The sequence below is a fragment of the Citrus sinensis genome, chromosome 8 (assembly GCF_022201045.2).
Source record: "Citrus sinensis cultivar Valencia sweet orange chromosome 8, DVS_A1.0, whole genome shotgun sequence".
NCBI classification, from domain to species: domain Eukaryota; kingdom Viridiplantae; phylum Streptophyta; class Magnoliopsida; order Sapindales; family Rutaceae; genus Citrus; species Citrus sinensis.
Window position 1 is genome coordinate 14,399,301 of NC_068563.1, and position 24,290 is coordinate 14,423,590.

General features: G+C 34.1%; 1 non-coding gene across 1 annotated transcript; it reads right to left on the bottom strand.

Moving 5' to 3' along the window:
* Window positions 1-4,098: 4,098 nt before the first annotated feature.
* Window positions 4,099-4,205, bottom strand: LOC112497803 (small nucleolar RNA R71). Its single transcript, XR_003064784.2, has one exon. It is a non-coding gene; the product is annotated as a small nucleolar RNA R71 (small nucleolar RNA).
* Between the last annotated feature and the right edge of the window lie 20,085 nt (window positions 4,206-24,290).

Sequence of the window (24,290 nt, forward strand, 5' to 3'; positions counted from 1 at the left end):
TTTATAGGATTCCTTAAGGCTAATGGATGGCTAGGATTTTATCCTTCATCACTTATGTCATTACTACTCTTAAAATTAAGTATTAAATATTATTAATATTATTTTAATACTTAAAGGGGCTTGTTCGCTTAAAATGAATTCTACTATATTTAGGTGAGAGAATTGAACCTTACATCTAGTGTACATATCATGAACACTCTCATATGATTCCATTTCAAACATCTTATATTGCCTGGTGAATCTACTAATTTTACACTCCTTGACTTGATTTGTTCTCTCATATACAACTTCAAGTTTCTTCTAAATTTCATAAGCACTTTCACAACTAAAAACTCTATGAAATTCTTTCTTATCTAAAGCACAATATAAAACATTCATTGCATTGGAGTTTAAAGACATCTTTTTCTTTCTAATTCACTCCATTGACTAGAAGGTTTTGGAATTTCTTCCCCTTCATTATTTTTAGTAGTCGGCATGAAAGGATCATCATTAACGGTTTCCTAAATCTTATAATCTAGATCTTGCAAGTAAATTCTCATCCTAATTTTCCAATACGGGTAATTATTCCATCAAAATATGGTGGTCTAGTGGTGGACTGTCTTTTCCTAAATGTAGAATCATTTTGAGTTGCCATTGACCTTTAGCTCTAAACAGTTAAGTCTAAATAATAGCACGTCGCTCTGATACCAAATGAAATACTAACTAGGCAACCCAAGAGGGGGGTGAATTGGGTTTTTAAAACTTAAGCTAAATAAAACACACAACAATTCAATCTATTCCCTTAATGAAATAAAAAATAATAAATTTAATAAAGCACAATAATAAAAGAGTAAGGGAAGAGAGATCAAACACAATGATTTTTACATGGTTCAGCAATCCCCGCCTACGTCCACGCTTCCAAGCTCACCCAGCTTGAGGATTTCACTATTCAAGCCTCCCAAGGCTTCAAGTTCTTTAAAATTGACTTCCGAGGTGTCAACGACCTTTACAACAAAAGATTATTCTTGATGTGCTCATAATTTATCTATTATTTTAATACTTCTTTAATTTAATTTTAGGTTAAATTATATTTTATTATATTAATTTTATCTTAATTTTTTTATTTTGTTATTTTCAGTATAATATGGGATTAAAGAGGAATTAAATCGAAGCATTCAGGAAGAAATTTGCTTGAAGGAATAAAAAATGGAAAGGAATAAAGAGATTTAATTGAAACGATTCAAGGAAGATTTAATCAAATTAAGCATCATGCATGCAATCACGTGAAGAATAAAGGAAGAGGAGAAAAGGTCAATTGGCATTCAATTTCAAGCTAGTCACGTGGAGGGCATTTGACAATTTAAATGGCAAGCTTAGCATATATTAAAGGAAGTAAATATTTTGGCATGGTTTTAAATGGCTATTCACGTGATGTGCTTTGGCTTCAACAATTCTTATTGGCTTAGGAATGAAACATGCGGCTTGGCTTTTGTTTTTAATTCTTTCCATAAAAGGATTTAAAAGCCACAACATTATAAAAGGGAAAAGCCAAGCAGAAGCAAAGGGGATCCGAATTAAGAAGACAACAACAGCCTCACAAATTGACAAGCCAAGAGAAAGAAAGCCGAGAGCAAGAAAGAAGAGAAAAGCAACAGCAGCCGCAAAAGATTTAGAGCAAGAGCCTAGTTTAATTCTTGAGTTTTTATTTTCCTCTTCTTTATTGTCTTGCTTGGATGTTCCTGATAATATTCATGAATCCTCTTTATATTCCCATGAACTAATTTATTTTACTAGGGCTATGATGTAGCCTAACTATGAAGATTTAATTCTATAAATCTGTGTTATTTTTAGTTTATTATTTCATGGTTGAGTGTTCATTATTGTGCTTAATGCTTTTAAATATTTGACCAATATTTGAATGATTTGAGGATACATAATGAGACTGAGAGGAGATTTATGTATTTTTTATCTGTGTAATGGATGCCTGATAACTCTATGAAATGAGAGTTATCATGGCACTTCTAAACTTAAATCAATAATACTTAGAGAGTAAATGATGCGTTTTCATTGCAATTTTTGTTATATTTTGCATAAACATTCATCTTAGTTTATTCTTAATAAATTTTGTTTGTTTTAGAATAATTTGTACTTAAATCATATGCATAATTGTAGGTGACTAAAAGCTCAAATTTCAAGTAAGGAATGTTGATGCAATAGGCTTGCAAAAAATGAAAAAGAACTTGGCTACAGAAGAATTAAAACAAATCTGAAACAGTGCAATTGTTGTAGTAATTTTGTAGAATCTTGCGATCTATAGTTTCCTAATCTAGAAGATACGCGACCAAAGGCTTCTGTTTACCCTAATTTTCAACTACAAAAGGAGCACACATTATAAGGAAAACGGGAGCCGTCAATCACGATTTAAAGAAAAATAAGAAAGAAGCAAAGAAGAAGATTGAAGAGAATGACGCAAGTCTGCACTAATAACAAAATCTGCAGAATATTTGGGATTCAACTTTTCTCATTCGACTCTTGTTCTTCTCCTTTATTCTTTGGTTGAAAATATGTACTTAATGGCTGGAACTTTGTCGTTTTTTTTTCTTTTACAAGTTATGAACTAAATTTCATTGTAGTTGAGTGACAAATAATCTAGATGGGTTATTGACTGTTCTTATGAGTTGCTGCACGTTTGTTGTAGCACTTTGCTTTAATAAATCTTATTACAATTATTATTTCGATTGACCTCCCATTTAATGATACCAATTCAGAGAGAGCCACAAAATGACCTATCTTAATGGAATTTATTAGAGCTATACTTGATCTTAAGTTGAGTTTCCTGGATTGAGTTTAACTTGAATCCCAAAAGGGCCATACTAGATTTAAGATTTGTGATGAACTAGATATAGAGATTCACCTTATAGGGTAGAGAGAGTACATGCTTGTAATGTCGTCTCTTGTGTTGACATAACAACTGGTCATTGTTAGGTTGCGTAAGGGTATGAGAAGTCCAACATGCGATAGTTGAGGATGCAAGGTAATTCTACCCAGTGCTGTAGCAAATGCTTTAGCAACTGGTGTTCAATTGTCAAGACAGTCACCTCATCGAGAGAGTTTGATCATTCAACTACTCCACTCCTATTGCATTTTCTTTGTGTTTGAACGTACAATTTAATTCATAATTGCATTTTACTTTATTGAGATGTCATTCTCATTAGTTAGTCAATCTTATTAATTTTATTAAGTTAAGATAGAAGAAAGTTTGCACTGTTGTGATTGCTGTAGCACTTCTAGTAGCATCAGTACCTGTGGAGACGATCTTGAATACTCATCACTTTATTACTTGTTGTGTACACTTGCACATTGACACCAATAACAATTGAGCTTAAAATATACAATAAGCTTTTCGCGCCGTTGCTGGGGATTGATTGTTTATTTTTGAATTGTGAACTTAATTTCGACAGTGCCAAACTTTGATTTGATTTGTCCATTTTATTGACATATTAAACTTGCATGCACAAATACAAACTCGTTGAATTTCAATTTGATCCAGAGATTGAAAGGATCGCAAGAAGATTGAGAAAAGAGCAAAGAAATTCGAAAACTGCTGCAGAAATGGATAACTTGCAAGATTTGGGAAACTTGGATCCTCACAGACCATTACAACCTGTCAATGTTTAAGAAGATCAAAATAGACAAATTAATGAGAGACAACTACGGAACAACAACATCATTTATATGGCAGATGATAGAGATAGAGCCATCAAAGATTAGGCTGTATTAACTCCTCAAGTTGTACACCCTAGAATAGTCAGACCTGAAGTGGAAGATGCCAACTTTGAACTCAAACCAGTGATGTTTCAGATGCTGCAAACAGTGGGGCAATTTAACGGATTACCATATGAAGATCCTCATCTTCATCTTAAGTTGTTCTTGGAGGTGAGTGATGCTTTTAAAATTGCTGGAGCATCACAGGATGCATTGAGACTTAGACTTTTTCCTTACTCTCTAAGAGATCGAGCAAGAGCATGGTTGAATTCTTTACCATCTAATTCCATCACTACTTGGAATGACTTGGCTGAATTTGTTTTGATGAAATACTTCCCACCAACCAAGAATACAAAACTACGGAACGAAATCACCTCTTTTCATCAACTTAAAGATGAAAGTTTGTATGAGGCTTGGGAAAAATTTAAGGAGTTGCTCAGAATAAGTCCTTACCATGGTAATCCTTGTTGCATACAGCGAGAAACCTTTTAAAATGGGTTGACTCCAAGCACTAGATTGATGGTCAATACTTCAGTAAATGGAGCTCTATTATTTAAATCGTACACTGAAGCCTATGAAATTTTAGATAGAATTGCTAATAACAACTATCAGTGGCCATCAACTAGACAAACTACAACAAGATGAGCAGCAAGGGTACATAATATAGTTGCAATTACGGCATTATCAGCCCAAGTAACAACATTGACTAACATGGTGAAAGTTATTACTGCTGTTCCAACAGCAGTAAAGCAAGTTGCTGAACTATCTTGTGTGCAATATGAAAAGGAGCATTTATTTGACAATTGCCCAGGAAATTCAGCATCAGTAAATTATGTGGGCAACTTCAACCAATAGAACCAGAACAACCTATATTCCAATACTAATAACCAAGGATGGAAGCAACACCCAAATTTTTAATGGAGCAACCAGAATCAACATGCTCCAGCACCCAGTGGACAGAACAAACTTGCTCAGCCACTTAGTTTTCATTAGCAAAACAAAAGGCAGAGACACACCAGCAATGATCAATTTAGTCCTTTGGAAACACTTCTTAAGGAATACATCGCGAAGAATGAAGCAATTGTACAAAGTCAAGTTGTATCTCTGAAAAACCTTGAAAACCAAATTGGACAGCTTGTCACAGCAATGAGTAGCAGATCTCAAGGAAGTTTACCCAGTAATACAGAAGATCTAAGAAGAGAGGGTAAGAAGAATTACAAAATGATCAACTTAAGATCTAGAAAGAATGTTAATATTCCTGTTGATGTGGCCAAAAAAAGGTTGGAACCTACTTCCTCACAAGAAAAGCTTCAAATTGAAAGAGAGTTATAACAAACTAATTATAAAGATACTAGTGATAGTAGTCAAGTTTCAACAACCTCAAAAGGAAATTACTCAACACCTGTTGAAGTATATGTTGCAACACCAGTAGTAACAACTCAGAATAAATCAAAGGATCAGCAATCTGTACCCCTTGTAGTTGTACAACAATTTAGGCATCTACCTCCATTTCTATAAAGATTTTAGAAACAAAAATAGGACAAATAGTTCAGCAAATTCTTGGAAGTGTTGAAGCAATTCACATCAATATACCTTTTATGGAAGCCTTAGAACAAATGCCTAACTATGTGAAATTCTTAAAAGATATCTTGGTGAGAAAGAGAAGGTTGGTAGAATTTGAAACTATCGCGTTAACATAAGAATACAGTCACATGCTTCAGAGTAAGATTCCTAAAAAACTTAAGGATCCATGAAGCTTCACTATACCATGTTCAATTAGAACTATATATAATGGCAGAGCACTCTGTGATTTGGGAGCCAACATTAATTTAATGTCATTATCTGTATTTAAGTAATTGTTAGTTGGAGAATGCAGACCAACAACAGTCACTTTACAATTGGCGACAGATCTCATGCATATCATGAAAGAGAGATTAAAGATGTACTGGTAAAGGTAAACAAATTCAATTTTCCAGTGGATTTCATTGTACTAGATTTTGAGGCCGACAAAGAGGTACCAATTATACTTGGAAGACCTTTCCTAGCAACAAGGAATACTCTAATTGATGTGTAAAAAAGAGAGCTAACTATGAGGGTGAATGACCAACAAGTCACCTTTAATATATTGGAAGCTATGAAAAGTCTTGATGAGACAGAAGATTTCAATTTTATGAGTGTTGTAGATCTTACTGTAACAGAAAGAATCAATAGATGTTGCAGTAAATAAGTCATTAAAGCTATCACTTTTGAAAGCCTCGAAGAAGATGATGTTGCAACAACCCAGATAGCATGGTTAAGAGAAAAGTAATTTTATAGACATAACAAATATTTTGAATCTCTAGATCTCTCAAACAGGGAAGTAAAGACAATTGTGTCATCTATTGAATCACTTTATACTCTTGAATTAAAACTTTTACCTACACATTTAAAATATGTTTATCTTGGTAAAAACCATAAACTCCTTGTAATCATTTCATCTTCTCTGAATGCAAATCAATAAAGGAGCCTGGTGGATGTGCTTGGGAAATACAAAAAGGCAATTGGACGAACTATGACAGACATTAAAGGAATTAGCCCATCCATATGCATGTATAAAATTCTGTTGGAGGATTGCTACAGCAATTCAGTAAAGCAACATAGACAACTAAACCCCATTATGAAGAAAGTTGTGAAGAAGAAAATCATCAAATGGCTAGATACTGGAATCATATACCCAATATTAGATAGTTCGTGGGTAAGCCCAGTGCAAGTGTTCCAAAGAAATGAGGAGTAACTGTTGTAGCAAATGAAAAGTTCATTTTCCACCACCATTTATAGATCAAATGTTGGATAGACTTGCTGGCAAACAATACTACTGTTTCCTCGATAGGTATTCAGGCTACAACCAAATTGCTATAGCACCAGAGGACTAGGAAAAGACTACATTCACATGCCTTTATGGAACTTTTGCTTTTAGACGAATGCCCTCTGGTTTATGCAATGCTCCAGCTACCTTCTAGAGATGTATGATATCAATTTTCTTAGATATGGTTGAGCAAACATTGGAAGTCTTTATGAATGATTTTTCAGTCTTTGGAGAAACGTACACTGATTGTTTACACAATTTGGAAGAAGTACTTAAAAGATGTGAGACAACTAACTTAGTACTCATTTGGGAAAAATGTCATTTCATTGTACAAGAAGGTATAGTGTTGGGTTGTAGAGTATCCAAAAATGAAATAAAGGTAGATAAGGCAAAAATAGAAGTGATAGATAAATTGTCGCCTCCCACTTCAGTCAAGGGTATTAGAAGCTTCTTGGGGCATGCTGGATTCTACAAAAGATTCATCAAAGACTTTTCCAAAATAGCTAAACTTTTATGCTCATTGCTGGAGCATGACAAGCCTTTTAATCTTGATGAAGATTGCCTCAAAGCTTTTAGTGAGTTGAAGAAATCTTTGGTAACATCACCAGTTGTTATAGCACCAGACTGAAGCCTACCCTTTGAACTGATGTGTGATGTTAGTGAACATTCTGTTGGAGCAGTGCTGGGGCAGAGAAAGAATAAAGTTTTTCACTTCATCTATTATGCTAGCAAAACTCTTACTCATGCTCAGATTAATTACACCACCATAGAGAAAGAGTTGTTAGCAGTGGTGTTTGCTTTTGATAAATTCAGGGCTTACCTAGTGCGTACCAAAGTAACAGTCTACATAAATCATGCAGTAATAAGGTACTTAATTTCTAAAAAAATGCCAAACCAAGATTGATAGGATGATCTTATTGTTACAAGAATTTGATTTAGAAATCAAGGATAGAAAAGGGACTGAAAATCTGGTAGCAAATCATCTATCACGGTTAGAAGCAGATTAACTAAGCCTGACATTACTGAAACTTTCCCTAATGAACAACTGCTTATGTTACAACATGCACAAATGTTGCAGTAATCTAGGCTTCCATGGTATGCAGACTTTGCCAATTATTTAGTAAGTGGATTGCTGCCACCTGAGTTGAATTATCAGCAAAGAAAAAAGTTCTTTCATGATGTTAGAAGCTACTAGTGGGATGAACCTTATCTATGCAAGTTATGCTCAGATCATGTGATTCGAAGATGTGTCTCAAATGAAGAAATTCTACATATACTGCATTCCTGCCATGCTACAACATATGGATGACATTTTGGTGGCCATAGAACAGCTACTAAAGTTCTACAATCAGGTTACTACTGACCTACTATTTTAAAAGATGCTTATGAGTTTGCTAAATGTTGTGACAGGTGCCAAAGAACAAGAAACATATCTCAAAGATTTTAGATGCCATTGACAAATATTTTGGAAGTGGAGATCTTTGATGTATGGGGAATAGATTTCATGAGCCGTTTTCCACCATCTTTTGGAAACCTATATATACTACTTGCTGTAAATTATGTGTCTAAATTGGTGGAGGCTACAACATTACCAACAAATGATGCCAAAGCAGTGGTGAATTTTCTTCAGAAAAATATTTTCTCTTGGTTTGACACTCCATAAACAATCATTAGTGATGAGGATACTCATTTCTGCAATAAAGTATTTGCTGCAGCAATGGCCAAATATGGAATCAAGCATAAAATTGCTATCGTCTATCACCCACAATCCAAAGGTCAAGCCGAAGTGTCCAATAGGGAGATTAAAAATATTCTGAAAAAAGTGGTTAACCCCACCAAAAAGGATTGGTTATTGCACTTATACGACTCCTTATGGGCTTACAGAACAGTATACAAGACACCACTTAGCATGTCTCCCTACCGAATTGTGTATGGGAAAGCTTGCCACTTTCCACTCGAGTTAGAGCACAAAGCATACTGGGCACTGAAGCACTTAAACTGGGACATACATGCTGCAGCCGAGTAAAGGAAGATTCAACTATGTGAGCTTGATGAACTAAGGTTGTTCTCCTATGAAAATGCAAGGATCTATAAGGAGTGAACAAAACAATGGCATGACAAACACATCCTGCAACGGAGCTTAATGCCAAGCCAACTAGTTTTACTCTACAATTCCAAATTAAAACTATTTCCAGGAAAATTAAAATCTAGATGGTCTGGTCCTTTCAAGTTAATCAAAATTTATCCATACGGGACTGTTGACCTTTTAGATGAGAGAATAGGCCAAGAATTCAAAGTCAATGGGCAACGAGTAAAACAATACATGAATTCTGTTATGGACCATACAAAAGAGGTTTTACTCCTCAAAAACCCAACATTGTGAACCAGTAAAAGACGATCAGGCTGAAGGACAAAAAATCAAGCGCTATTGGGAGGCAACCCAACAATTAGGGAAGTCACTTAGCATTTTCATTTTCTTTCCTTAAAAGTACTTAAGCAAATAACAAAAAATAATTCTTGGAGTTTGGTTCAACACTGACAAATGTTACTGTAGTGTTAACAGATTTACCAGGACAAGCCACTCTACAGCAGCTACTTGAGAAGATTTTAGTGCGGATTGCTAACGCACGCCAGATTTGTTGCTGTAGCAATGAATTTTACCGTTACAGTGATTTAATTATAGAACTTACCATTTTACCGTTGGACATAACGTGTGACAGTTGGTTGGGTGAATCCAAATAGAGATTGGGAAAGATTGTTTAATCCCTAAATTACTGCATAAATATCTCTTTCCTATTTTTATGGGATATGTTTAATAAATTCCAAAAAATTCTTCCTAAGTTTATCTCTTTTATCGGAATTCTTTTTGTAATTTTTATTTTACTTTAACCTATATAAGGGTTTCACTGTTCACCTTGCCCAATAATACTATTCTCTTTCTCCTATGCAGTCAAACTCCCAACATATCACAATTTATTCTTCCTATTTCACTCTTGGACTTATTACCACATCCATCCCACTGTTATAGTAATGCCAAGGTATAAAAAGCCAGCCAGCCGATTAAAGGATCCCTCTTGATTTAAAAGCTACCATGCGGAAGAGAAGTATGAAGAATTTATCAAACCGCATAAATATATTAGAAGAAAAAGAATTTCAGTTCCCACTTTAACCCTTAGGAATCGTGCAATCACTGTATGCTGCTGCAGCAAAGCACGGGTGGCTGGAGTTCTGTAACCATCCATGAGACCCTGTGTTGCCGCTGGTAAAAGAATTTTACGCCAACCTATTAAGCCCCAACCAACACAATATTTGCGTAAGAAACTCTCTTGTACCATTAGATTCTCGAGTTATTAATGCTTTCTATAATTTACCCTCTAACGTGGATTGCGAGTATGCCAAATTACTTGGCAATATAACCCCATAAAAATGGAATAATATCTTCAAAACCCTTACCATAAAGAGTGCATCTTGGGCTAATGAAGAAGGGCGTGTGATTAATAGGATAGACTTGAAACCGATTACTAAGGTGTGGGTGAAATTTTTGAAATCCATATTGATGCCAACCACACACACCACCATTATCTCATAAGAGAGGTTAGTACTTTTGTATGTCATTATTAGAGGGTTGCCCATAGATGTGGGAATCATTATAGAAAAAGAAATTAGGGAGTGTGCTATGAAAAAGCACAAAATGGCCGTTTTACTATTTGCTTCCCTTATCACCAGCATATGTGTGGTATCGGGAGTCCACCTTGATGCACAAGATGACCGTGTTAAGAATAATGGTGCTCTCACTGCACACACCATCGAGCAAATTACTAGTGAATCTGTTGCAGCCCCACCAGAACCAGTTGCCGTAATAGGGGCGAGACGAGTTGTTGGTATGGAGAGGAGAATACAAGAACTAAGTTCCAATATCACTCAGTGTGCTTAAAGCCTAGTATAAGGAAAACAATTGGTTTTGGAGCTATTTGCAGCACTTGGAGGACCACCTACACCAATTTGCTGTATGCATGAAAAGTGCCTACAACAATTTCCTTGATTCATTACTGTAGCAGTACAACTTTGGATTAAGTTATAGCAGAATCGCAAGTAGAGGCCGATTCAAATGCTGACGATCAATCAGACCAACCTGAAGAAGATGGTGCTAAGTCTATAACAGACAGTTCACCGACAGAGGCAGATGAAGAACCTGAAAAAGAACTTGAGGAACCCCCTAAAATAATATCTTCCAAGTACAGGAAGAAGCACATCATAAGAAAAGAGGAAAATGAACCTGTAGAGAAGCCTCCCATTCCAGTCCTCTTTCGAAAGGGCAAAGAGAAAGTGATCAACCCTACTGCATCCGAAGACGAAGTAGAAGACATTGATGCAGAGCTGGAAGCTGCAGTAACCAGTGTTACTCGCACACCCACAGAAACAAAGAAGAAGATTGAAGCGAAGGACACAAGTCTCACCAATAACAAAATCTGTAGAATATTTGGGATTCAATTTTTCTCATTCAACTCTTGTTCTTCTTCTTTATTCTTTGGTTGAAAATATGTCCTTGATGGCTGAAACTTTGTTGTTTGTTTTTCTTTTACAAGTTATCAGCTAAATTTAATTGTAGTTGAGTGACAAATAATCTAGATGGGTTCCTGACTGTTATGAGTTGCTGTACATTTGCTGTAGCACTTTGCTTTAATAAATCTTATTACAATCATTATTTCGGTTGACCTCCTATTTAATGATACCAATTAAGAGAGAGCCACAAAATGACATGTCTTAGTGGAACTTATTAGAGCAATACTTGATCTTATGTTGAGTGTCCTTAATTGAGTTTAACTTGAATCCCAAAAGGGTCACACTTGATTTGAGATTTGTGATGAACTAGATATAGGGATTCACCTTGTAGGGTAGAGAAAGTACATGCTTGTAATGCCATATATGAAATGCAAGTAACGCAACCCAAGAGGGGGGGTGAATTGAGTTTTTAAAAATAATGCAATACGATTCGCACAATAAATCAATCTAACGCCTTAATGAAATATAGAACAATAAATTCAAAAAGGCGCAAAAATAAAAGAGCAAGGGAAGAGAAAAACAAACACGCTGATTTTTATGTGGTTCGGCAATCCCCGCCTACGTCCACGCCTCCAAGCCAACCAAGCTTGAGGATTTCATTATCCAAGCCTCTCAAGGCTTTAAGTTTTTACAATTAACTTCCAAGGTGTCAATGAACCTTTACAACCAAAAGATTATCTCCCCAATCTCTTCACCACAAGTGTTTCCCACACTTACACACTCACAATTTGATAAGAAATGAAAATTACAACAAAAACTCTCTTTAAGAGTGGATATGCAACTAATAGCTCATCAATGATTCAATCAATGATGATTTGCATTTTGGAAGCTCAATATATGTTGTATGATCTTATATTTGCGTGCATTAGTTCTTAGAATGAAGTTTAAGTTGAGTTTTTATAGTGAAAGCCTAAAAACTAGCCGTTATAGGTAAATTCCCGCGCCCAAGCAGTTAGCCGCTTGATTATCTGGCTAGCCGCTCAAGAACAGTGATATTACCGTTATTTTTGAATTTTGCTATAGTAACATTGTTCACTGAAATTACACTTTGGCCCAAAACTTTCTATAATTATACTATAGCTCAAAACGTCATAAAACTTTGCAAATAGGTCCGAATTTAAGAACTTCCTAAGAATAGTTGTCTTTCCCAAATTTTTTGAAATTATGATATGGCCCTAAAGATTTTATTATTTCGCACAAAGGTCGTTTTACCCATATTTTTCAATGTTCTCAAAACCTTTCACTTTAGTCCAAAATATTCATAAATTATAGTATGGCCCAAAACATTTCAAATGTTTGTAAAAACATCCAACTTTGAAATTTAATACTTATTAAAATCAAAGATTTCAAATCTTAGCATTTAAGTCCAAATTACTTAAATCCAAAAAATACTTTACTTTATAAAAATAAAACCTTTTAGTTTATGAAAAGTATTTAATTAAATTAATCTCTTGAGCTTTTCAAATGTTAAATCATGCATCAATTAAATCATATCGGCTTTACAAGAATTTATCGCATTAATTTGTTCGTTGAGCTCTAAACTATATTCTTGATGTCGCCGTTGTCCGTTGAGTGTCTTCAATCTTGATTTCACTTGATTCACTTGCATAAATATTATCCTTAAAAAACTAGTGAAAATGTGAAATACAATATTTATTAAATTACTTAATACACATGTTTGTTATCATCAAAATTACATTATGTATAGCCCTTTAGGCTAACAATCTCCCCCTTTTTGATGATGACAAACATCTCATGTATTTTGACATTTATACTCCCCCTTAATACATGATATATATAATTAAACATATAAATCAAATTCAAAACAAAAACTCCCCCTGAATGTTTGATTTATGATAATTTGTAAGCTCCCCCTTAATATTTCAAAACCATGCATAAATACTTGAAATACAAAATACGTATTACATGTCTTCATATTGAAAATACATGACTTCTCCCCCTTCATCATCAAAATTACTAGAAATTCAGGCTAGGACCGAAAAAAAATTTAACCAAAATATCATTATCAAAAACTTATCATATTTATTACCCCCTTAAAAAAATAGATACAAGCAATTTGAAAAAAGATCATAAAAATGATTCAAGGAAGATATTACCAATTTTGGGCAAGCAAAAATTTCGGCAGAGTCTCCTCTTAAAAATGAACAAATCCTCAAATACACAATGTGATTAAAAACACTTCCATATAAGCTTAAACAAGTAGAACAAACCAACAACTCCACCAAGTCATCAAGCAACACATAAGAATTAAGCAAATAATAAACCAAAGAGTTATAATATTCCAAGAATCCGAAAACATCATCCAAATATAACATATTCGAAGATCAAATAACAAGCATCCTTAATCCACAAATTAAAAACAACATATCCAAATATCAAACAACAAGATGTCATCCGTAAATGAAAAACAACAATGCATGGAGAAATGTAGTGCTGAGTGACAAATAAAAATAAAAAAAAAATAAAAGATAGAGTGCTAAGGAGATGGTGGATGTGATGAAGAGGATGGTGGTGGAAATCCAAGAGCTGTAAAAAGTTGCTGCTGGTCATCAAGAAGCTGCTGCTGTTGAGCAAAGAGACGCTCTCGCTCGGAAATGGACTGAAGTTGAAAAGCTTCAAGCATAGACTGAAGTTTGTCTTGCCGCTTAGAAAGTGAATCCACTTTAGTTAACAGCTGCTGTAACGGATCCTCAGAGTCAGCTGAAGTAGAGTAGGAAGGGCCCTCGGAAGGTGGAGGTCGTGAGAGATATGGGGCACTAAGATTAGGAAGCAAGTTTGGGGGACGGACATCGTTAAAGAAACGATGATCTGTAGGAGCAATGTCCCCAACCTTTTTGTTTCTTTCATCTTTATACCATTGATCATCCCTCCAATAAAAACCCAAATTAGCAATTGATTCATCGCCTAATTCCCTCGAATTCAAGGAGATTGGCTCGGTTATAGGGACACGGAAATACTTTAGAATTCGGGTAATAATATTAGCATATAGAAGGGATCTTTTGGCTAAGTTGGGAGTACTAAGCATGTGATGAAGGATAATATACCCAATATTTAGCACCCTCTCCTCTAGAATGTAGTCCAAAATGGCTACATCTAAACGACTAACTTCATCCACATGACCAGCCCTAGAAGTAATCACATGATGAAGAACATAATGAAGGATTCGAGTTTGAAGGGGTAAGACTTGAGATTTCAAAGGTGAGTTACAGAACGCAATAGACAAATCACGCCTTCGACAAATTTTTCGAATAGCATTTTCAAGGGAAAACCAAGGTTGTTTGATTTTTGCTCTAGCACTATATATTTCCAATCCCTCATTTGGAGTGCCAAGGATAGAATTTAGCAAAGCAACATCAAATTCAATGTGAACTCTCCCAACATTAGTAGCAATTCTATTTGATAATTTCGTATCCATATTCGAATAGAAAACCTTGACTAAATTTTCATAGTAAGGATCATTAACGACCAACACATTCTTCCATCCCATAGTAATAAGTAAATCTTGAAGAGATTTATCACAAATTTCTAAATTCTCTATATTACTGAGATTGACAAAATAAGGAGTAATGACCGACCTTGGCTTGAAATTGTCAAGAAAATGTTTCCGAAGTTGGAGTCGTGGAAAATGAATCAACATAAAGTTTGAATAATCTCCATGATCATCCTTACGCTTCTTGGCCACGTGTTTTCCCTTCGACTTGTCACCACCCGCCATTGTTGGAAGAAAAAAAAAAGAGCTTAAAAAATGCAATTTCGGGTTTAACAAAAATTGAGTGAAATGGATTTGTTTGAGGCAAGAAAATTAATCCTAGAGATGAATGAAGCTAATTTATGATGTAGAGTGAATTAAAAATGGGCTAAAGGAAGCTTGAAAATGAAGAGAGAGAAACGGGTAGAGTGAGAATTTTTGATTTTGGGTTTTATGTGGAGAGTTGATGAAATGTTGTTTTGAGAGTGAAAATTGAAGGAGTAATGGATGAATAATGAGTTGGATGATTGATTTTAACAAGAAAATGAGTGAAAGATGAAGAGATTTGAGAAAGAAAATAGAGAACACTATTCACGTGTGAATGGAATGATGAAGAACAAGTGAAGAAATCATGATGGAGAAGTGTTTAATGAAGATGAAATGCATGGGTATTAGTTTAAATGGTTGATTTGGGCATGAAAATGGATGAAAATGGACGAAATTGGAAGTGAAAATGGATGGGTTGCTCACGGTTTTGAGTGAAAGAGAGAGCATGTGCAGAAAATTAACAAAGGAAGAAGAAGAAGCAAAAAAAAAAAAGCCAAACCCGTGACCAAGCGGCTAGCCGCTTGCTCTCGGGTTTAGGACAATTTTCCAAGCTGCTAGCCGCCCGGTTGCTGTCTACCTACACACTACTTGCTTTCCAGCTAGTTTCGATCGATTCCGTGATCATTTTGTGATCCCGAAACATCTCAAGAGCCAATTTAATGCATGATTCATGATTTTAAACATCCAAAAGATGATTAATTCAAACAAATAATCCATCCAACAAGCATATATTCATGAAGCACATAAACATTCAAAAATTAGTAAATCAAACACCACATATATCTAACTTGCTCAAACACTTCATAAACATTAACAATCATTAAGCAAACAATTTTAATAGAGTCAATAACATAAATAGAGATGTTAATACAAAAATTTCATCATCCTAAGTTCATGCCGAATTTTTGAAAATTATTCTTCGCAAAGGGGTTTTGTAAAAATATCGGCAAGTTGTTTTTCCGTAGAGATAAATTCTAATGCAATATCACCTTTTTGAATATGATCTCTCAAGAAATGATGCCTAATCTCTATATGCTTGGTTCTAGAATGTTGAATGAGATTCTTTGAAAGATTTATGGCGCTAGTATTATCACACTTGATAGGAATTTGTTCAAGATTAATACTATAGTCTCTAAGTGTTTGTTTCATCCAAAGTGCTTGTGCACAACAACTACCTGCGGCAATATATTCCACCTCAGTAGTTGAGAGTGCCACCAAACTGTGTTTCTTACTAAACCATGAAACAAGTGAATGACTAAGAAAATGGCAAGTTCCACTAGTACTCTTCCTATCGATCTTGTGACCAGCAAAATTGGCATCCGAATAACAAGTTAAATCTATATGAGTTCCTCTAGGATACCAAAGGCCAATATCTATGGTTCTACTCAAATAACAAAAAATTCTTTTAACAGCAAGCAAATGAGATTCCTTGGGACATGATTGAAATCTTGCACACAAACATACACTAAACATGATATCGGGTCTACTTGCGGTTAAGTAAAGTAAGGATCCGATCATACCTCGATACTTTTTAATATCAACCTTTTTACCTTTTTCATCTTTATTAAGCTTGATTGTTGTACTCATTAGAGTATTCTTGGTATTTGATTCATCAATACCAAATCTCTTGAGCAAGTCTTTGACGTACTTAGCTTGGTTGATGAAGATCCCCTTATTGTTTTGTTTGATTTGAAGTCCAAGAAAATACTTCAATTCTCCCATCATGCTCATCTCAAATTCCTTACTCATACAAGAGGAAAATTCTTTGCACAAAGATTCATTAGTAGAACCAAAAATAATATCATCAACATAAATTTGAACAACAAGTATATCTTGATTTTTATTTTTAATAAAGAGGGTAGTATCCACTCTTCCCATCAAAAAACCGTTATCCAACAAGAAATTTTTAAGCCTATCATACCATGCTCTAGGTGCTTGTTTTAATCCATACAATGCTTTTGATAACTTATACACATGATTTGGAAATTTCTCATTTTCGAAACCAGGAGGTTGTTTCACATAAACTTCCTCCATAATATAACCATTTAGGAAAGCACTCTTGACATCTATTTGAAATAAAATAAAATCTTTATGACATGCAAATGCTAACAACATCCTAATGGATTCTAATCTAGCTACAGGTGCAAATGTTTCATCAAAATCGATTCCTTCTTCTTGGTTGTATCCTTGAGCCACTAATCTAGCTTTATTTCTTACAACCATACCGGATTCATCCATTTTATTTCTAAATACCTATTTAGTGCCTATAATGGATTGATGTTCCGGTTTAGGAATCAATTCCCATACTTTATTTCTCTCAAATTGATTTAACTCATCTTGTATTGCCATAATCCAAAACTCATCATTTTCCGCATCCGCAAAAGATTTTGGTTCAATTTGAGAAATAAATGCAGCATGCTCACATGTGTTTCTAAGTGATGATCTAGTTGTGATACCTCTTGAAGGATCACCTAAAATTAAATCCTTAGGATGAGAGGAAACATACCTCCACTCCTTGGGGAGTGTTTGAGAACTACCTTCTTATTGCTCCAGCTCCATATTTGTTTGTTCTTCTTGTCTATCCTCTTGATTTTCTTGTGGTGCATTCTCTTGATTCTCTTTTGATGATTCTTCTTGTAACTCTCCATCTGCATCATCATTAACAACTCCTTTCTCCGCAGAGGAGGGGTTAGATTCATCAAACGTAACATGCATGGATTCTTCCACAACTAAAGTTCTTTTATTTTAAACTCTATAAGCTTTGCTTGAGTTTGAATACCCGAGAAAGATGCCAACATCAGATTTTGGTTCAAATTTACCAAGATTATCTTTTGTGTTTAAAATAAAACATTTGCATCCAAAAATTTTGAAATAACCAATGTTGGGTTTCTATCTTTCCAAATGTCATAGGGAGTTTTATTGAGATGAGGTCTAATCAACACCCGATTTAAAACATAACAAGCGGTGTTGACGGTTTCGGCCCAAAACTATTTTGGTAATGCATTTTCATTTAACATGGTCCTAGCCATTTCTTGAATAGACCTATTCTTTCTCTCAACAACTCCATTTTGTTGTGGAGTCCTAGGTGATGAAAATTGATGTTCAATGCCAAAATCATTACAAAAATTTTTAAATGCATGATTTTCAAACTCTCCACCATGATCACTTCTAACACAAGTAATAGAATAACCCTTTTCATTTTGAACTTTTTAATAGAAAATTCTAAATGCATCAATGGCATCATCCTTATTAGATAAGAATAATACCCATGTGTATCTAGAATAATCATCTACAATTACAAATGCATAAAATTTGCCACTTAAACTAGCATATCTAGAGGGTCCAAACAAATCTATGTAAAGTAATTGAAGGGGTTTTAAAGTAGAAATATGATTCTTGTTTTTGAAAGATATTTTGATTTGTTTTCCAAATTGACATGCTTCACAAATTCTATCCTTTTGAAAACCAATTTTTGGAAGACCTTTAACTAAATCGTTTTTCGAAATTTTTGAAATTAAATCCATGCTAGCATGTCCTAGTCTTCTATGCCATAACCAACCATCATCATGCAATGCCGAAAAACATTTATCATGAGTAGATGCACACTCTATATCAATCGTGTAAACATTGCCACATCTATTTCCCATAAACAAAATTTTCCCATCACATGCATTCTCAATAACTCATCTTAATTTATCAAAAACAACTTTATAACCTTTGTCACATAGTAGACTAATGCTAATCAAATTGTGTTTCAAATTTTCAACCAAGCACACATTTTCAATTAGAGTTGAAGAAATTTTACCAACATTTCCAATTTTGAGAATTTTTCCTTTTGAGTTATCTCCAAAGGATACATCTCCACCATTTTCGATTTTGGTGAAACTTGAGAACCATGCATAGTTTCCGGTCATATGCCTAGAACATCCGCTATCCAAGTACCATTTATTTTTCTTTTTCTTCAAACCCTGCAAAGAAAATCTTATGTCTTAGGTATCCAAACCTTTTTGGGTCCTTGATCGTTAGCAACGGTTCCTTTTGGAACCCACACACATTTGACACCATTATATGCATTCCTTTTTACGGGACATCTATATTTCATGTGACCATTTTGATTACAATAATGACAAACAATCTTATGATCATTTATAGAGGAAGCTTTAACAAAATAATTCTTATAATACTTTTACTTCAAGTTAGGCTTATACCCAAGTCCTCCTTTATCAAAAACACATTTTTGGGAGTTAAGCATGTTATCCAACATCTTTTACCCATTTGTAAATTTTAGAACAACATTACTAAGTTCAATATTCTTTTTCTTGAGCATTTCATTTTTCTTTTTCAAATCATCTACGTGTGACTCTAAATGCTCATGTGAAGTGCTAGATTTTTCATTTGATAATGCAACTCTATTATGCAAGGTTTTATTCTCTAATTCTAATCCTTTAATCTTCTCATTTAACGACTCATTGCATTTTTCCATGGCATCCTTTTGCATTTGTAGATTCTAGCAATTTCTTTTTAAGGCATGCATTCTTTTTACCAATTTTCATCAACTCATCATGCATTTCTTTAAAAGCATCATACAATTCATCATAGGTTGGATCACTTACCTCATTGAGATCATTGTCATCTCTTAGTGCCATAAGTGCTAGGTTTGATACTTCTTGCGACTCATCTTCATCATTTGAATCTTCATCGCTATCATCCCAAGTAGCAACCAAAGCTTTCTTCTTGAGTTTGTTGAGAAGTGGGCATTCCGATCTTATATGGTCGGGCTTCTTGCATTCATAGCATATGATTACCTTTTTTTTCTCCTTTTGGTTTTTGAAATTTCTGAATTTTCTTCGGTCACCGATTTTCTTGAAAAATTTTCGGAACCTCCTTGCTAACATAGCCCAACTCCTCATCATCTGGCTCACTTTCCCCATCACTCTCATATTTGGTAACTTTGAGAGCAATGTTTTTCTTTCTTTCCTCATTTCCTCTTTCAGCTGTCAAATCTTCCTCATAATAAATAAGAGAACCAATTAAATCATCAATAGGTAAGATATTCAAATCTTTAGCTTCCTCAATGGCAGTCCTTTTTGGTCTCCATTCCTTAGATAACGATCTAATGATTTTCTTAACTTTCTCGCTATTTGAAAAGGTCTTTCCTAGGGCTCCTAGAGTGTTTACTATGTCTGTAAATCTAGTATACATAGAATACTAATTTTGGAACAATTCATATTGCCGAGTGTATCTACTAATTTTAAACTCTTTCACTTGATTCGTGCCTTCATAAACAACTTTAAGTTTGCGCCAAATTTCATTAGCACTTTCACAACTAGACACTCTATAAAACTCTTTCTTATCGGGTGCACAAAACAAGGCATTCATGGCTTTGGAATTTAGAGAAGCTTTTCTCTTTTCCAATTCATTCCATTCCCGTGAAGGTTTTGGAATTTCTTCCCCAATTTCATTTTTAGTCAAAGGCATAAATGGACCATCACATACAACTTCCCAAATTTCATAATCTAATGCTTGTAAATAAATTCTCATCATAGTTTTCCAATACGGGTAGTCATTTCCGTCAAAGAACGGTGGCCTAGTTGTGGATTGTCCTTCCCTAAAGGTTGAATCATTTTATGTTGCCATGGATCTTTTACTCTAGACGGTTAAGTCCTAACAAGAGAACCAAGCTCTGATACCAGATGAAATGTAAGTAACGCAACCCAAGAGGGGGGTGAATTGGGTTTTTAAAAATAATGCAATGCGATTCGCACAATAAATCAATCTAACACCTTAATGAAATGTAGAACAATAAATTCAAACAAGCGTAAAAATAAAAGAGCAAGGGAAGAGAAAAACAAACACGCGGATTTTTACGTGGTTCGGCAATCTCCGCCTACGTCCACGCCTCCAAGCCAACCAAGCTTGAGGATTTCACTATCCAAGCCTCCCAAGGCTTCAAGTTTTTACAATTGATTTCCAAGGTGTCAATGAACCTTTACAACTAAGATATTATCTCCCCAATCTCTTCACCCCAAGTGTTTCCCACACTTACACACTCACAATTTGATAAGAAATGAAAATTACAACAAAAACTCTCTTTAAGAGTGGATATGCAACTAATAGCTCAACAATGATTCAATCAATGATGATTTGCGTTTTGGAAGCTCAATATATGTTGTATGATCTTATATTTGCGTGCATTAGTTCTTAGAATGAAGTTTAAGTTGAGTTTTTATAGTGAAAGCCCAAAAACCAACTGTTATAGGTAAATTCCCTCGCCCAAGCGGTTAGCCGCTTGATTATCCGACTAGCCACTCAGGAACAATGATATTACCGTTATTTTTGAATTTTGCTACAGTAACACTATTTACTGAAATTACACTTTGGCCTAAAACTTTCTATAATTATACTAAGGCCCAATACGTCATAAAACTTTACAAATATATCCAATTTCAGAACTTCATAAGAATAGTTGTCTTTCCCAAACTTTTTGAAATTATGATATGGCCCCAAAGATTTTATTATTTCGCACAAAGGTCCTTTTACCCATATTTTTCAAAGTTCTCAAAACCTTTCACTTTAGTCTAAAATATTCATAACTTATAGTATGGCCCAAAACATTTCAAATGTTTGTAAAAATGTCCAACTTCGAAATTTAATACTTATTAAAATCAAATATTTCAAATCTTAGCATTTAAGTCCAAATTACTTAAATCCACAAAATACTTTACTTTATAAAAATAAAACCTTTTAGTTTATGAAAAGTATTTAATTAAATTAATCTCTTGAGCTTCTCAAATGCTAAATCATGCATCAATTAAATCATACCGGCTTTACAAGAATTTATCGCACTAATTTGTTCGTTGAGCTCTAAACTATATTCTTGATGTCGCCGTTGTCCGTTGAGTGTCTTCAATCTTGATTTCACTTGATTTACTTGCATAAATATTATCCTTAAAAAATTAGTGAAAATGTGAAATACAATATTTATTAAATTACTTAATACACATGTTTGTTATCATCAAAATTACATTATGTATAGCTCTTTAGGCTAACAATATATTGTTTTGACATAACAACTGGTTATTGTTAAGTTGCGTAAGGGTATGGGAAGTCCAACATGCGACAATTGAGGATGCAAGGTAATTCTACCCAGTGCTGTAGCAAATGTTGTAACAACTGGTGTTAATTTGACAAGATTATCACCCCATCGAGAGAGTTTGATCACTCCTATTGAATTCTCTTTGTGTTTGAACGTACAATTTAATTCATAATTGCATTTTACTTTATTGAGTTGTTATTCTCATTAGTTAGTCAAACTTATTAATTTTATTAAGTTAAGATAAAAGAAAGTTTGCACTGTTGTAATTGCTGTAGCACTTCTAGTAGCATCAATCCCTGTGGAGATGATCTTGAATATTCATCACTTTATTACTTGCTGTGTACATTTCACATTGACACCAACAACAATTGAGCTTAAAATATACAACAATGCCATGAATTGAACGAAAGACAAAGATGTGCCAACGTGATTCATGCAGTTTTTTTAAGAATTTCCATAGAGCTTAAATAATTTTTGCATATTTAAATTCACATAGAGATATAGTGGGTTAATATGTGAAGGTACTTTTGATATTACTCGAGAGAAGATATTGAACAGATTAGGGAAATTCACTGTCAACATGGGCAATAAATTTTAATAGCGTAGATGGAGGATTAAATTGGATTGGTTATGGTGAAATCGAATGTCCTAGTGTCTTAATCTCTTGGTGATTTCTATTACTCGCTGCATATTTATTTAATTTTTAGTTATTTTATTTTAATCTAAATTCACTTATTTGGTTATTCAAATAAATTAGGGTTAGAATAATATTGGTAGCTAATAGGATATACAATCTCTGTGGGACGATACTCTACTCTTAATTATATTACTTATGTCAACTAGTGCACTTGCTAATTTACGCATTAATCCCCGATCTCTTAACTCAAATGTATCCCAACACTTATAACCTCTCAACTTGATTTTACAAAAACGGTTACAAATAAATTTCTCTCACATAATGTGTTTGATTATAAATGAAAGCCCAATGTGTGCGAATAAATGAATACACAAAGTTTATGCTCAGATTGCACAGGAATGTTCAAAGATAACAATGGTTGTATCAATAAAATTTGATTTGAGCCATTTTATAGTTGAAGAAGAAAACTAGTCGTTATTGACTTTCTAGTGATAACTAGGTTGCCGCCTTGTGAATCCAACTTGCCGCTTTATGTTATCATTATATTCAAAGATTTGAATTTTTGCACATCTGGTTTACCGCTTTCTAAATCTGGTTAACAGCTTTTATTCCAGAGAGTTTCTGTCCATAACCAGTTTGCCGCTTTCTGAATCTGGCTAGCCGCTTGCTACAGTGAAACATTTATTTCCAAAATTATAGTTTTACCCCAATACCTTTTAAAATTTTACTATGGCTCAAATATTTGTAAATCTTTGTAAATAGGTCCATTTCAGAATTTTAAAACAATACTTGTTGATTTCAAAGTTCTCAAAACTTTTCGATTGAAACCATAAACTTGAAAACAACTAATTTCATAAAATCATTTTTTTATTATAAAAACAAAATGTGTAGTTTTTTGTTTATCCAAAACATGTGATTTGTTATCACTATAAGAAAACTAGCAATAGATGACATACACTTTTTGACGGATTCTGAGTGGGTCATAAAAGTATGATATAGTTGTGATATATTTTTGGCTATCATATATTCATGACCGATTTGTGATGGACTCGTGATAGAAAAAGATTATGTTAAGAATATATGATGTCTTTGTGATATAAATTTTAACGTCAATAATTCATGATAGAATTTTCACGTTGACTTAATTTTGGCGCATTTTTGACCGAAACTTTTGGTATTATTTAAAATAAAATATTACACAAAGGAAGACACGTCGTCATTTTAGAGAAGTTAGAATGACAACGTTTTGTACATAAATATAAAATATTATATTTTTAAAACTTTTTATTATAAAATAAAATTTCAAAACGTGAAACACACCATTTTGGTGCTACGTTTCACTTTTTCAATCCCTAATTTTTTCTAAGTATCTGGACATACAACTCACAAACATACAGAGAGTATAGGGTAAGGCTAAAACCCTCGATTGTAACTTCTCTTAACCTTTTATATTGACTTCCTTTTCACCGTCATCTTACAAAAATCTCGGTTGTCATCGTCTTGCCATCGTCTTCCTAACGTATTGGTTACCTGTTGCGTTGTGAAATTGAGTGAGTGAAGGTGCATTTCATGGTATCGCCATCATCTT